The sequence below is a fragment of the Felis catus genome, chromosome C1, assembly GCF_018350175.1.
Source record: "Felis catus isolate Fca126 chromosome C1, F.catus_Fca126_mat1.0, whole genome shotgun sequence".
Classification (NCBI taxonomy): domain Eukaryota; kingdom Metazoa; phylum Chordata; class Mammalia; order Carnivora; family Felidae; genus Felis; species Felis catus.
The window spans coordinates 136,163,853-136,181,004 of NC_058375.1; the positions used below are offsets into that span (position 1 = coordinate 136,163,853).

The window sequence follows — 17,152 nt, forward strand, 5'->3', positions numbered from 1 at the left end:
GTGTATAGGGTAGGCACCCTGGTCAACAGCCTTTCCTGAGCTCTCAACTAATTGCCAATATTAGTTTGCAATCACATGAAGGAGCCAACTTGGCCGTGCAGCCCAAAGGAGCCTTCAGATGCCTTCAACCCCAGCCGCCACCTGACTACAATTGCTTAATCGATTGAATAGGCTGCAAATACTTAATTGATTGACTATAGCTGCAAATGCTTTGACACTCCTCCCATTGAAAGGTGGCGCCTATTTCCTCTTTGCAAACGTAGGTAGGCAGCCTCTGGCTACTTTGAACATTAAAATGAGGTAAAGTTCCCAGTCTACTTGTAAGACGAATGCTAGTTTCTGCTCCTTTTCTCTGGGAATACTTGCTCTAAAAAGTCAGCTTTCCACTGTGCTGTGAAAAGCCCAAGTTACATTGGGAGGCTCTGGATGATGAGACACAATATCATCTGCTGAGGCAGCAGGTATGTGAGGGAAAAGTAGATTCTCCAGCCACTGCTTCTCCATATGATGCCACATGGATCAGAGATGAACCCAGCCAAGCCCTTCCCACGTTCCAGACCTACCAATTTGTGAGTGAAACCAAATGGTTATTTTAAGCCACGAAGTTGTGTGGAAATTTGCTGTGAAGCAATAGATAACCAGAAAGCGCTTTAAGAAATAACACACACTCAGCCCTAAACAGGTATGTGGATTTTGAGGAAGTTGGTTAACCTCTCAGCCTCAATTTCACATCTCAAAAATAGAGTACTGATATCATCTGCTTCCAAGGATTGTTTTGAGAATGAAAATGTGAAGTTTTCAGAATTGTGCTTAACACATACAAAACCCCAAAATTTGTGAGCTGTTATAATTCTTGTTATTCAAGGCTTTACACAGAAATAAAATGTGTAGGAAAATTCTTAAGAGAGAATGTCTAAGCCACTGTCTGTAGCAATGCAAAACTCCTTGAGGCGATCCTAGATTGTTACCTTCTGCTTTTTAGGGTGACAAATGTAGGTTTCAGCTAGGAGATATTCACCTTGGGAGATAGAGAGACTGTGCTGGAAAGTTGGGCACCATGCAAATGTCAATTACGACTTTAAATGGCAAATTTCACTCAGAGCATGAGTTTAAGGTACTTCTTTGTGCTTGTCTGAGGTGTCCAAAAGGGTAGATATTGTGGAGGGAAATTGAAAGATGGAGAAGCTGACAAAGATATCTTAGTTTTCTTCAGGTCCAGACTCCTTTGAGGCACCTGCTATGTGCCTGTGGGCTGATTATGACCAGTGAGAAGTTTCCTATGGACTAACAAATGGTTCGCAAGCCTATCAAAGTGTCTTTAGTGTGTAATTATAGTCCGCGTTTAGGAAAGCTCAATGGCTGTCAGAGGTATGGTCAGTGCTTCGAAGGCATATCATCAGTGGTCAGTTGAAGCAGATGAGTATTATTGATCATTTGACTGTAAGCATCTGTACTAAATTGTCAGCATTTTAACTGTTAGTACTTTAGTACTGACTGACATTGTCAGTGCCTTCAGAGTAGAAACTATATCGGTTTAACTTAGAAATGCAGAAAGAGTCTAAGCTTGTTTTAACTGGGGAGGCAGCCTTTGTAATGGTCAAGTGCCAGGTGCTGACTCCTAGTTCACAATTTAGTAGCTGTGTGTCCTTGGGCAAATTACTTAACCATTTCATGCCATCGTTTCTTTATAAAGTAGGGATACTAGAAGTATCTACTCCTTGAGACCTTATGAGGATGAACCAAATTAATATTTGTAGAATGCTTAGTACAGAATCCAGCACACTGCAAGTGCCATGCAAGTATTAGTTACATAAATATTTTTTCTTAATATTTGGGGATGAGGAAATTGAGCCTAGACAAGTTAAGTAACTTAGTTGTCCTTCATATCCAGGTCATAATAGGACAAGATTTAGAACATGTACTACAGGAAAAAGATAATTATCCCAATACTGCTAAAAGTATGTGGATATAATAAAAAATGAAGCTTTAGGTGAGAAATTAATGATTATATAAAGTGTTTAAGATCATTGGGAAGTGCTGTTGTATGTTGGTTTATATTAACATATGAAAAGGTAAGGTAAAGAAAATTTAGGGCTGCACAAAGTTATGGTTGTTTAAAATGGTTCAAATTAGGGATACCCTGTTGGCTCCGTCTGTTAAGTGTCCGACTTTGGCTCAGGTCATGATCGTGGTCCATGGGTTCCAGCCCTGCGTCAGGCTCTGTGCTGACAGCTGGAGCCTGGAGTCTGCTTCACATTCTGTGTCTCCCTCTGCCCCTTCCCCACTTGTTAGCTGTCTCTATCTCAAAAATAAAGAAGCATTAAATATTTTAAAAATAATAATAAATAAAATGGTTCAAATTAAAGTGGATCCTCAATATTCACAAACATGGTACTGTTGTTGCAATTCAGAAGCAAATGTCACTACAACCTTCATAGTTTTAAGTTTGGGAAAGCTTAAAGGATGTCAACACAATTGAAAACTTCAGAGAAGTGTTATAAAGTTGAATGATAGCAACACGTTTCTCCAGTAGTGGGTGAGGAACTTTTGCAAAGATAAATAAAATGCCTCATCCTGAATTGATAGGGGTCAGTTGAGGAATGAGGATGTAAATATTTAAGTCAGCCCAAGGATAGAACAGGCAGGGCTAGTTCAAGAAAGGGCTGGAATAGTTGTCTGGAGCAAATCCACACACGGGATGAGGAGTCTACAAATGGAAAGGAAAGAGTGAGTGTCCTGTAGCTGTCATATACAGCGAGGGTGAAAAAGAAGCACATTTGCTTAAGATTAAGTAAATGTGAAATTCGTAAAGTTTGTGAAATTGCCATCGAGTCTGTTTATGAGACCTGCTCATCAGGCAGGGGTTCATTCTACTCCCCATGCCAGTCTGGCTAACTGCTTCCTTCCGATTCTCGAGTCATCTATCCTGCCCCAGTTGATGGCTTTCTTTGAAATCCATCTCAGACATAGTCCCTTCAGTTTGCTTATACGTTGTAGATTATGTCTGTATCTACATCTGGAAAAGTAAACTTTGCTGTATAGTAGGCATGAATGCCAGGTCACAAATTGAGGTGTCTAAGGAATCTCATTTTTCTATAACTGAATTTATTTTCTCTTTTGAGCTTCCTTTCACTTTGTATTGCAAGTTAAATTCCTATTGAATATAGTTTCCCATCCCTAAACTCTGTTCTTGAGAAAGGAATACCTGGTGTTGAGACAACATGGTAAGAGATGGGTGGGGCAAGAGGAATCTGGTCCAGGTTGTCCTCATCTGATCACAGTGACCTCTTTGTAATGTGACCTCTGCTTCTCAGCAAACGCATGTTGTTCTTTTCTCCTTATTGTGAGCCCTAGGCCTCTCCAGTCCAGCTCTCTCACAAGAGATATCGTGCTCTTCTCTGGCTCACAGATTACCTTTATCTGCTTCTGCTATGGAATTCCTGGAAATATGCTGCTGCCAAGGTCTATCTACATGTTCCATGAAGCCGTTTCTATGCTACTGCCCATTTACAAGGCTGGGTAATGGGGAACACTGGATCTTGCTGGATCGCTGGACTTTCTTTAGATTCTAGGGCACATTCACCTTTCTCTGACATGCCAACCCTAGGCAAGGGCTGTATCATCCTTGCCTTCCTCTTTGCCCTTCCTCAACCTGTAGAATTTTCTTTGTATTATCCGAGGAGACCTACTCTTACTTATTAGGAATCAGTCCAAGTCTTGTCAAAATTTTATTGCACAACATTAGTGTTCACAAACACAATAATCTGATATTCATTGGCATTCCAAAGCCGTTTTCAAACTGATGATATGTTCTGTTTTGATTTATCAACCGTCTGCTGGCACAACTGATGCCCCATAGCCTAGCAGACAAGGGAAAAGTCACTGATTATAGGAGATAAAAAGGAAAGCACACCCATTAATATTAAAAGCTTATCCAGCTATTTGTGAATCAGCAAATCATAACATTTCTAGGTCTGGCTATAATTGACTTCCTGATAATTTCTCCTATATACTTCCCAAACTTTCTAGAGCCCTCAACACGAATCCTATATCACGCCTTTGCACCTTTGCTTATGAGACTCCCCTTATCCCAAACAACTTCTTTTCCCTCTTTGCCTGGGCAATTCCACACTCAACAGTAAAGCTTAATGGAAAAGAGTGTGGTCTGGGTTCAGACCTCAGAGATTTAGCTTTACCACTTACTCCATGTGACGTGATACACAAATTACTTAACCTCTCCTCACCCCGCTTTCTTCAGCTGCAAAAATGGGTATAATAAGAGTGCCTTTCTCAAGGGTTTGTTATGGGGATTAAATTATATAATACATGTATATATTATATATTGTATAAATATATAGATTATATATAATAAATATATAAAAATTACTTAAAATGGTCTATTTACTTAAAATAGTAGTCACTCAATAAGCATCGGCTATTTTTGCTCACCTTTCAAGACTTACTCATGCTTACCCTCATACTACACCCATTCATCTGTCCTGGCAGTCATTAAGGCTGGAGGCCATACTGTATCTCCTGAAGATGGAGAAAAAAGGGCCGGGGCATTGACTGGAAAAGGCTTAGGGTGCACTTTCTCAGAAAGCAGACTTTTACATTTCATAGAGTAACCTCTTGCTCCTATATGTGCTGCAGTATCTTATGTTAAACGAGTCTGTTTCCTTCTCCAACCACACATAATATTATAAATCCCACTTCTGCTGTTACGTTAGCACACCAGGAGTGGCGGGGGAGTGAATGTGGAAGGAAGAAAGAGATTTGTACCAAAATACTACTAAAACTAGTACCGCTATCTGTATTTTTTTCAAAGGAAAATAATGGTTAATCGAGACAAAATGACATAGTCAAGTTCATAGGCCACATGATAAGTAGTTAAATCATGACTCTGTTCAGCTCTTAAGACTTCTATCATCTTGGTGTTTAAATGTAATCCCACTTCTCATGGGAGTGTGCCTTCTCTGAAGAATAAAAGTGGTATCTAGGCATAGAAGACAGAGAATATTTTCGTTCTAGAAACTGGACCCTGGCTTCTCTCACTGCGCTGCAGGACCTGCCTGGCTTGTTTGGGTTGTAATCCCAGTTTCTTAAAGCCTTACTATTAAACTTATTGACTTGAGTTTTGTCCCAAGGTCTCAAATTTCTTTCCTCGGATACAGTTTTTATCTTAAGGCAAATCCTTCATTTTCTTTGCAGAAAATTCCAGGGCCTGGATATCATCTAGTCTTTGGGTAACATCTTCCAGATTTGTTTTAAGCTGATTACATGTTGCTGAACAATCAGATTTTCTGCCCTAAGCAGCACAAAACCAAGTGATGACAGCACTGGCTCCTGGCCACCAGCAATGTGATGATGCAGCATGGGTCTTTGATAGTCTTGATTTGATCTTGGGTGTTCTCAAATGGCTACATATCCCTAAAGAGCGGGAAAGGGAGTCTCCCTCACGTCCCGACACGTGGTGTGAAAGCTCATCTGTTATGGCTGTTTGTGCCATCCCTGTTCCCCCTCTTCTACACTCGACCTACCTTGTCACATTCCCTTTGCACAAGCCTACGTTTTTATATACTTAAATTTCTAATTGAGGCCCGTTAAGTGTTTTAACAAAACTACTTTACGAAATAGAGTGCCAGTGGAAATGTAGGCAGAACTTGGCATATGTATTTGGGAAATATGAAACCTCGAATGTGAAAAATCTGGAGATAGGTTTTATTTTTCTGGTCTAAGTGTTCCATTCAAGTTTCCCTCTTTCGTTTTGTCGGTCTGTCATTTCCTGAGCTGCAGTTCCCGATGCCGTATGCCAACGCGTGATGGTGATTGCTGAAATTTGACGTTTTCCAATCTACCACAGTAGGGGCTACCTGTAGAGGCAGAAATGCATACCTAGAACAGGCAGCTTTATTCAGCTTCTCAGTACCTGCATGCAGAATTCTGGGAAGTCCTCGTGGCTTCCACCATACAGAATGGAGCACTACAAAAGAGATGCAGGGAATGAGAGAATGACAGTCAAGCAAAAGGTTCACTGAGCTTTAGTAAATTCTTACCAGGAGTAGTGTTCTGGGGTAGAACATGCAAAGGACACCACATAGAAAAGTGTCAGAACTTCAGTTTGAAGAAAGCCAGCATAATGAAAGCTAACTGGAAATACTGAACGTGACATACGAAGTATCAACATAGTTCTGGAGGAAACTATTTCTGGAAAGGATTAGGAAGTAAGGTGGCTTGAAATGATGAGAGGATGCTTACGAAATCTGGAACCTAAACTGGGATGTGAAGAGAGAGCAGGAACAAGATATATTAGAAGCAGAAGAAAGGGCATTTCAGGTGAAAGAGAGACCAGAGCAAGATTTCAGAATAGAAAAAAATTGAAGGATGAACGTGGGAAAATTGAAGGGATTAAGTTTGGCTAAAGAGCTCGCACAGGTGACAGTGCCTGCCACCCTGTACGATCCAAGAAACATCTCTGAAATCCATGGGCAAGGGTTAAAAAGATGGGTTGGGGGCGCCTGGGTGGCGCAGTCGGTTAAGCGTCCGACTTCAGCCAGGTCACGATCTCGCGGTCCGTGAGTTCGAGCCCCGCGTCAGGCTCTGGGCTGATGGTTCAGAGCCTGGAGCCTGTTTCCGATTCTGTGTCTCCCTCTCTCTCTGCCCCTCCCCCGTTCATGCTCTGTCTCTCTCTGTCCCAAAAATAAATTAAAACGTTGAAAAAAAAATTAAAAAAAAAAAAAGATGGGTTGATGTAGCATTATGATACATGACTATTTTCTATGTACTTTTTCTAATTGGTTAAAGGTGATTGTTAATGTGATCGAAGCTAAACATGGAATCTTAGTTTAGGCTTTCTAAATATGTCTAAACCTTAATCTGCATCAGCCATGTACAGAAAAGTTGGTATAATCACAAAGCAAACAAGGTAAGATCATGAGAGTGGATGAGATTAGAGTCATCCGCTTTCACTGGAAAAGAACCAAGGTATGTAAGAAACATCCAGAACACCTGTCTATAAATGGGCCCTGTGAAAGCCAGCACTCTGGAAATGACATTCTTTTCCAGTTTTGCTAATGAGTTTGGCTGCAAAAGTAAGAGGGAATACCCTGCCTTAGACTGGCTTGTTTGACCCTCTTTTCCACTGGGTTCTAAACTCCCCAAGGTAGGAACTAGCCTCAGTGTTGCAACCCTAGCACCTAGCAGAATCCTTACCACATATCAGTGCTCGCTAGATATCTGTTGCTTGAACTGATTTATCAAAATATGTCATGTGGTTCTTTCATTCAGAACAAGTCAAAGTTCTTTAATTGCATCAAGTCAATAAAATGATGAACTGAAACAAACTAAGTGCACACAATGGACATGGCTGGATTCCCCTTGTGTGTATTAAACTGTAAACAACTACAACAGAGTAACTTACAATAGTGTCACCAATGTCTGTCTCTTCAAGTATGGATGAGAAAACAGTATCTAGGTTGGACTTACCTGCATTTCTCTACTTGATATGTTTTGCGAATTTGTTGATGCTATGTTTGGTTCAGAAAGGGGTCATTTCCCAGTGTTTGCAGATTTTACAGATTTTTGTAATTGTTCAAAGTTTATTTTTAGAACCATCTTGAAATTCCAAGGCATTTTGTCCTCTCCAATGCCCTGCAAAGTGATTTTTATTAATCCTTTATTGTCCTGGAAATGACCAATTTGTTTCTGTATAACAACAGCCTTCACCTGGAATTGGTGTAATTACCAAAGCATCCCTAGTAGCCTGGATTTTGCCGCAGTACCAGGAAGGTTTTGTTATATCTTGATCATTTTCATGACAAAACAATTTCTTGATTGGAGTATAAAGATGATATTTATCCTACTTTAACAGTCATCTAAATGTGATGCAAAAAAGTTTTTAGAAAAATAAGAGCAAAACAATGAAGAAAACCTGCAAAATATTTTTATACATATAGTCTTTATTATTTGTTGAAAAGATATATTTTATTATAAATAGTTAAGGGGCGCCTGGGTGGTGCAGTCGGTTAAGCGTCCGACTTCAGCCAGGTCACGATCTCGCGGTCCGTGAGTTCGAGCCCCGCGTCGGGCTCTGGGCTGATGGCTCAGAGCCTGGAGCCTGTTTCCCATTCTGTGTCTCCCTCTCTCTCTGCCCCTCCCCCGTTCATGCTCTGTCTCTCTCTGTCCCCCAAAAAATAAATAAACGTTGAAAAAAAATTTAAAAAAAAAAAATAAATAAATAGTTAAGAAATAAAGCAAACATAAAAAAAATCATACCCCAAAATCAAAGTTTTATATATGTATATACATGTGTGTATATATATATATATATGTGTGTGTGTATACATATATATGTGTGTATATACATATATACACATATACATATATGTGTAGTCACATCTATATAAAACAAACTATCAAATATAATTTCACTTTAATTTAAGATAAGAATTAAAAAGAAAACCCTGAAAATAATGTTGAAGAAATTGCTGAAGTCCAGATGCATTTTACATTTTATTTCTATTGGGGTATAATTAATATGCAATGTTCTATTCATTTCAGGTATGTACCACAGTGATTTGGTGATTCTATGCATTGTTCAATGATCACCATAAATGAAGTCACCATCTGCTACCATACAACACTATTACAATATATTTTAAAAATTTTTTTTCTTTAATCTTTATTTATTTTTGAGACAGAGACAGAGTGAGAGTGGGGAAGGGGACAGAGAGAGAGGGAGACACAGAATCTGAAGCAGGCTCCAGGCTCTGAGCTGTCAGCACAGAGCCTGATGCAGGGCTCAATCTCACTAACCGTGAGATCATGACCTGAGCCAAAGTCAGATGCTTAACCAACTGAGCCATTCAGGTACCCCTCCAATATTATTGACTATATTACCTGTGCTGTACTTTTCATGTCCATAACTTATTTATTTTATAAAGGGAAGTTTCTAATCCCCATCACCTATTTCACCCATTGCCCACCCACCACTTCTCTGACAACCACCAGTTTGTTCACAGTATTTAAGTGTCTGTTTTTTTGCTTTTTAGATTCCATATATAAGTGAAATCATATGGTGTATCTCTTTCTCTGACTGACTTTACTTAGGATAATATCCTTTGGGTCCATCTATGTTGTCAGAAATGCCAAGATTTTGTTCCTTTTTCTGGTTAAATAATATTCCTTTGTGTGTATACACACACACACACACACACACACACACACACACACACTACATTTTCTTTGTCCATTTATCCATGAACAACGGGTTGCTTCCATATTTTGGCTATTGTAAATAATGCTGCCATAAACATAAAACATGTATCTTTTTTATTTAGTGTTTTAATTTTCTTTGGGTAAATATCCTACAGTGGAATTACTGGATCATATGGTATTTCTATTATTTTTTTGAGGAACCTCCATACTGTGTCCACAGTGGTTGTACTAATTTACATTCCTATCAATAGTGCATGAAGATTCCTTTTTCTCCACATTTTCTCCCACATTTATTATTTCTTGTTTTTTTTTTTTTTTTTTTTTTTTGATACTAGCCATTCTGACTGGTGTGAGATGATATCTCATTATGGTTTTGATTTGAATTTTCCTGACGATTAATGATACTGAGCATCTTTTCATGTATTTATTAGCCATCTATGTGTCTTCTTTGGGTCTATTCAAATCCTCTGATAATATTTTAATTAGATTATTTGTGTTTTTTTGGTGTTGAGTTGTATGTTTCTCTGTATATTTTAAATTTTAACTCCTCATCAAATGTATCATTTGCAAATATCTTGTCCATTTCATTAGGTAGCCTTTTCATTTTGTTGATGGTTTCCTTTCCTGTGCAAAAGTTTTTAGTATAGTCTCACTAGTTTATTTTGCTTTTTTTCCCCCTTGCCTGAGAAGACCTATCCATAAATATGCTGCTATGCCAATGTCAGAATACTGCCAGTATTTTCTTCCAGAAGTTTTCCATTTTCAGGTTTTACATTTAGGTTCTTCATTCACTTTGAGTTTATTTTTATGTATGGGATAAGGAAGTGGCTCAGTTTCAGTCTTTTGCATGTAGCTGTCCAGTGATCCAGCACCATTTACTACTGAATAGAGTGTCTTTTCTCCCTTGTAGATTCTTGCCTCCTTTGTTGTAGATTGGCCATATAGGTGCAAGTTTATTTCTGGGCTTTCTATCCTATTCCATTGATCTATAGGTCTATTTTGTGCCAGGACCACACTGTTTTGATTATTATAGCTTTGTAGTACATCTTAAAATCTGGGATTGTTATACCTCCAGCCTTCTTCTTGCTCATGATTGCTTTGGCTGTTCCAGATCTTTTGTGGTTTTATACAAATTTTAGGATAATTTGTTCCAGTTCTGTGAAAAATGTTATTGACATTTGGAATTGGATTGAATCTGTACATTGCTTTGGGTAGTATGGACATTTTAACAATATTAATTTTCATACCATGACCATGGTATATCTTTTCATTTATTATAAATTGTCTTCAGTTTCTTTCATTATTGTTGTGTCGTTTCAGAATACAAGTCTTTCACCTTTTCAGTTAAGTTTATTCTTACATTCTTTTTGGTGCAATTATAAATGGGATGGTTTTCTTAATCTCTCTGCTACTTCATTATTAGTGTATAGAAATGCAACTGATTTCTACATATTAATTTTATATCCTACAGCTTTACTGAATTTATTCTAATATTTTATCTCATTTAATCTAATATATCTTATTTGAATCATTTTTTTGGTTAAACCTTTAGGATACTATGTATACTATCATGTCATCTGCAAATTGTGACAGTTTTACTTTTTCTTTACCAAATTTCCTTTCTTTCTTTTACTTGTCTGGTTGCTGCATTTAGAACTTCTAGTACTATGTTGATAATAATGGCAAGAGTGGACATCCTTACCTTGTTCCTGATCTCAGAGGAAAATCTTTTAGCTTTTCATCATTGAATATGTGGTTAGCTCTGTTTTTTTTTTATATGATCTTTATTATGTTGAGGCATTTTCCTTCTAAACACTTTCTAGTTTTATCATAAAAATGTACTTTATCAAAAGCTTTTTCCTGCATCTATAGAAATGATTATATGACTTTTATAATTTCTTTTATTGTTAATATGATGTTTCCTCTTAACAGATTTGCATTCCTGAAATCAATCCCATTTGGTGAAAGGGTGAATGATTGTTTTATAGCGTGGACATTGTGGTGGATTATTTTTTAATTGTCCTTGAATTTATGTTGCTAATATATTTTTAAGTGTTTTTGCATCTATGTTCGTAAGAGATATTGGTTTGTACTTTTCTTTCTTTTTTTTTTTCTTTTCTTTTTCTTTGTAGTGTCTTTCTCTGCTCTAGATATCAGAGCAATGCTGGTATCATACACAGAATTTGGAAGTTTTTCTTGTTCTATTTTTTTTAGAATAGTTTGAGAAGAACAGGTATTAATTTTTTAAAATGTTTGATAGAATTCAGCTGTCAAGCCATCTGGATCTGGGCTTTTGTTTGTTGGGAAATATTCAATTACTGATTCAATTTCATTACTAATAATTAGTCTGTTCAAATTTTCCATTTCTTCCTGATTGAGTTTTGAGAGGTTGTATGTTTCTAGGAATTTATCCATTTCTTCTAGGTTGTCCCATTTGTTGGCATATAATTTTTCATGATATTCTTTTATAATGCTTTATAAGTCTGTGATGCCAGTTGTTATTTCTCTTCCTGCATTTTTAATTTGAGTTCTTTTTTTCTTGACAAGTTTGGCTAAAGGGTTATCAATTTTGTTTATATTTTCAAAGAAACAGCTCTTGCTTTTTTTCTCTTTTGTCCCCATTTCATTTATTTCTGCTCTGATCTTTATTCTTGTTTCTACTAGTTTTGCTCTTTGTTCTTTTCCTAGCTTTCTTGAGTATAAGGTTAGGTTGTTCATTTGAGATTTTTTTTTTCTTGAGGTAGACCTGTATCACTAGAAACTTCCCTCTTAGAACTACCTTTACTGCATCACAAAGTTTTGAGACTGTTGTTTTCATTTTCATCTGTCTCCATGTATTTTTTAACATTTTTTTTTTGCTTGGCACATTCATTATTCAGTAGCAAGTTGTTTAGCCTCCGTGTGTTTGTATTCTTTCCAGATATTTTCTAGTAATTTCCAGTTTCATATACTATGTAGTCAGAAAAGATACTTGATATGATATGATTTGAATTTTCTTAAATTTGTTGAGACTTGTTTTTTGTTTGTTTATTTTGTTTTGTTTTCCCCTAACATGTGATCTCTCCTGGAGAGTGTTTCATATGCAGTTGAAAAGAATGTGGATTTTGCTCTTTTGGACAGAATGTTCTCTGTGTATCTGTTAGGTTCATCTAATCTAATGTGTCATTTGAAACCACTGTTTCCTTGTGATATTCTGTCTGGATGACCTATCCATTGATGTAAGTGGGGTGTTAAAGTCCCCTACTATCACTATCTTACTGTCAATTTCCCCTTTTATGTCTATTAATAAATTGCTTTATATATTTAAATGTTCTAATGTTAGGAACATAGACATTTACAGTTGTTATATCCTCTTGTTGGATTGATATCATTATCATTATGTAGTGCCCTTTGTCTCTTCCTACAATCTTTATTTTAAATTCTGTTTTATCTGACATAAGTATTGTTACCCTGCATTTTTTTCTGCATTTTGTTTGTCTTTCACTTTTAGTCTATGTCCTTAGATCTATAGTGAGTCTCTTGTAAGCAGCATATAGCTGGGTTTTGTTTTTTATCCATTGGATCATCCTATGTATTTTGATGGGAACATTTAGACAGTTTACATTTAAAATATTTGTTGGTTGACATGTACTTATTGCCATTTTGTTAATTATTTTCTAATTGTGTTTGTAGTTCTTTCCTGTTCCTTACTTCTCTTGCTCTCCTCCCTTGTGGTTTGATGGCTTTTTTTAGTGTTGTGCTTGGATTCCTTTATTTTTTGATTTGCAATTACATTAAGTTCATATATAACATTTTATGTATATAGCAGTATACATTAAGTTAATGGTTATTCACGTTTAAATACATTCCAGAAGCACTAAATTTTTACTCCTACTCTACCTTTTATGTGCATTATGTCTTATATTACACCCTTTTATTTTCTGTATCCCTTGACTAATATTTGTAGGTATTATTGTTTTTTGTTTGTTTGTTACTTTCGTGTTTAAACCTCCACACTGGTTTTGTAAGTGATTATTCTACCTTTACTATATGTTTGCTTTTACTGTAATTGTTTTATTTTATAATTTTCTTCTAGTTATGTCCTTTTCTTTTAATTTAAGGATTCTCATTAACATTTCTTGTAAGACTGGTTCAGTGGTGATGAACCAGTGGTGATGATTACTTTAACATTTGTTTGTCCAGGGAATTCTTTATCTTTCCTTCAGATCTGAACGATAATCTTGTTGGATATTCTTTGCTGTAGGTTAATTCCTTGTAGAACTTTGAATATACCATAACACTCCCTCCTGGCCTGCAATGTTTCTGCTGAAAATCAATTGAAAGCCTTATGAAGTTTCCCTTATTGTAAATGTTCTCTTTTCTCTTGCTGCTTTAAAAATTCCTTTTATCATTACTTTTTGTCCTTTTACTTATTGTGTCTAGGTGTGGACTTCTTTGGGTTCATCTTGTTGGGGCTTCTCTGTGCCTCCTGGATCTGAATTTTTGTTTCCTTCCCCAAATTAGGGAAATTTCTGTTATTTCTTCAAGTAAAATTTCTGCCCCCTTCTGTTTCTTCTCCTTCTAGGAGCCCTATAGTGCAAATGTTTTTAAACTTGATGATGTCACTGAGTTCCCTTAAACTATTCTCATTTCTTTTTTAATTTTAACTTTTTTTTCCAGCTTGGTTGCTTTACATTACCCTGTCTTCCAGATTGCTGATCTGTTCTGCATCCTCTAATTTGCTGATTCCTTTGAGTGCATTTTTTATTTCAGTTATTGAATTCTTCATCTCTGATTGGTTGATTTGTTCTTTTTTATATTTTCTATCTCTTTGTTGAAATTCTCACTGAGAGCATCCACTCTTTTCTCAAGTCCAGTGGGTATACATATGACCATTACTTTGAATTCTTTATTATGCATATTGCTTATCTCCATTTCACTTACCTTCTTTACTGTAATTTTGTTCTATTCTTTCATTTGGGACATATTCCTCTTTCTCCTCATTTTGTCTAACTCTCTGTGTTTGTTTCTATGTATTAGGTAGCTCAGCTATATCCCCTTGTCTTGAAAGTAGTGGCCTTGGGTAGAAGTTCTGTAATGCTCTGTAGCTCAGTCCCCCTGGTCTCCAAAATTAGGTGCTATAGTGGTGTCCCTTGTGTGGACAATGTGTGCCCTACTATTGTGGCTAAACCATGATTACCTTCAGCTCAGCTGGCTGTGATGACCCATTTTGTCTGTGTGGGTGCACTTGGCAAGGTTTTGTCCCTGTACCATTGAGGGGCCTGTCTGGAAGCTCCTTGGTTGGAAGGAACAGCAATCTGACTAGGTATCTGCAGTTAGCCTTCTTGCCACAACTGCAGGTACACCAAAGGGCATGGTTTATTCCTTGCACAAACAGCTGGATGTAATGCTGGAATTGTAGGCATGCTGGTGTGTGGGGATATTTGCCTTCCTTCCCTGGGCAAGTCACTTTGGTGTGGCACAGTTCACTGCCAAGGCTGCCTGCAGGGTGTGGGAGAGCAGGAGTAGCTCTGGAGGAATGCCTACCAACATGAATAGGTTAGATGGGGCTGGTTCACAGGGGGATGCCAAGGTATGGCACAGTACAGCATGGCATGTGATGCTAGCAAAGTAGAGAAGGTTAGAACTGCCTCAAGCAAGAGTCTGGCTATCTAGGCTGAGGTATGGAAAGAGAAATGACACCTGGCAGCACTTCTGCTCCTGAAGAAATCTCTTGAAGATCTCTGTCCCTCCAACACACATTCTAAGATTAGTCAATAAATTTCCTTCACTTGTATCATGGGTGCTTTTCAAATTGCTGCTTTTGTTCTGTGTCTAAGGCCAAGTTATTTATTATGCTGACCCTTTAAAGGCAGAGGCTCAGTTTTCTATTGCCTAAAGGCAGAGGCTGTTTCTATTACCTTTTGGTTCTCTCTGGGCATTAAAGTTACTGAATTTAAAGTTCCTTAAGTTAAGACTTACTGGTTTTCAAAGCCAGATGAGGACTTGTCTTCCCAGTGTGAGATCCCAGTGCCAGAGGTGACTGGTGTGAGATCTGGTCCTCTCTACTTCTCCATGCTTGTGATGTCCATCCCATTTGGAGGTTGCCTTGTGGGTTCACAACCATGTCTCACCCTTCCAACTATTTTTGATGTGTCCTCCTCTCTATGATTAACTGGGGGAGGTCTGCTCTTCAGGTCATTTTTAGAGTTAAATTTACAGATGTAGATGTTATCTTAGTGTATCTCTGGCACGAGATGGGCTCTGGATCCACCTACTCTGCCATCTTCCCTGGACCACCTCTGAATGCATTTTAAATCACTCATAGACATACACATTACTAAAAGTATCTCTCTTAAGGAAGATTATGACAGATATTAAGAAGCTAAGGCCAATATTTTTTAGATACGCTATACAAAGAAACATGAAAATGTACTTTTTCTACCTATCTACTTTGGCTCTTAATGTTTTTTTAAATTATAAGTAATCATGTGATGTTAAAATTTATAACGTTATTACATTTCATAATGAAATTCTCAGTTATTTCAAATTAGGTTTACATTTAAATTTATGGAGATGCTTATTCCTGGTTCTTTTATCACAGTTTATTTCTGAGTTAGTTATTTGGAACTAACTCTTGGTTGGCTTGAAACAAAAAAGTTCATTGGTGCTTAATTATCTTAGCATTTTTATGTTTGAAAATGTTTTTTTTCTTTTCCTGTTATATTTAAATAGTATCAGATCTGCATTTAATATTTTCAGAACTTTTACACATTGTTCCACTGTCTTCTGTATTGAATTAGTGAGAAGATAAACTCTATGAGGGAAGATAGTTTTGTCTGTTTTGTTTTCTTGTGGTCTGAACAAAGTCTTATTCAGAGAGTGCTTCATAAGCATTTGTGGAATGAACAAATGAATACTGGTTGACACTAGTCTGAATTTTATTACTGTTCAGGTGCCTAAAAAGTTCTTTAATAAATCTTAAATTTCAATAGCTCAACCAGAATATATTCTAGCGTTGATTTCCCTTGTACACTTATTACTGCAACACAAATGGGCCTTTCTTATGTTTCAAGAAAATATTCCTTTATGCTATTGTTAAAAATATAAAGTTAGGGGCAACTGGATGGCTCAGTTAGTTAAGCGTCCGACTTCGACTCAGGTCATGATCTCATGGTTCGTGGGTTCAAGCCCCACACTGGGCTCTGTGCTGACAGTTCAGAGCCTGGAGCCTGCTTCGAATTCTGTGTCTTCCTCTCTGCCCCTCCCCTACTTGCGCTCTGTCTCTCTCCACTCCCCTCTCTCAAAAATAAATAAACATAAAAAAATTTAAAAAATAAAGTCAGACAAATTCCTTTCTGAAAAATGGGATGGTGTATTTAAATGAGTTCATACAAATAAAATATTACATGGTTATAGTTATTTGATCTTATACATCCTTACAATATAATTCTATCACAGATTTCATATTTTTACTATGTGAATGCTATTTAAAAACGATCCACATAAGAAACTATACTTAAATTTCTTGTATGAACAACTTGTGGTTTTTCCCTGGAGTTAATAGTTATCTTATTGTTTGCTTAGTTTCTCTTGTATTAATTATTAATTTTTTCCAAAATCTTACCTAGTAGAAACATCATTTCAATATGTCCAAACACATCAATTGTCTTTCTTTGCTTTTTTTAAATTTTTTTTTATTTTTTATTTTTTTGCTTTTTTTGCTTTTTTTTTTTGCTTTGCTTTTTTTTAAAAAAAAGTTTAATGTTTATTTATTTTGAGAGAGAGAGAGAGACACACAACATGAACAGGGGAGGGGCAGAGAGAGAGGAAGACAGAATCTGAGGCAGGATCCAGGCTCTGAGCTGTCAGCACAGAGCCTGACGCAGGGCTCAAACCCACAAACCATGAGATCATGACCTGAGCCAAAGTCAATGCTTAACCAATGTAGCCACCC

The 17,152-nt window shown here is 37.0% G+C and overlaps 1 long non-coding RNA gene across 1 annotated transcript in view; it reads left to right on the forward strand.

Annotated features, from left to right (window-relative positions):
* The first annotated feature begins 264 nt into the window (after positions 1–264).
* Positions 265–17,152, forward strand: part of LOC123379143 — a 40,943-nt gene continuing 24,055 nt past the window's right edge. Inside the window, exon 1 of the long non-coding RNA XR_006583185.1 lies at positions 265–682. This is a non-coding gene — a long non-coding RNA (uncharacterized LOC123379143). The remainder of the gene's footprint in view (positions 683–17,152) is intronic.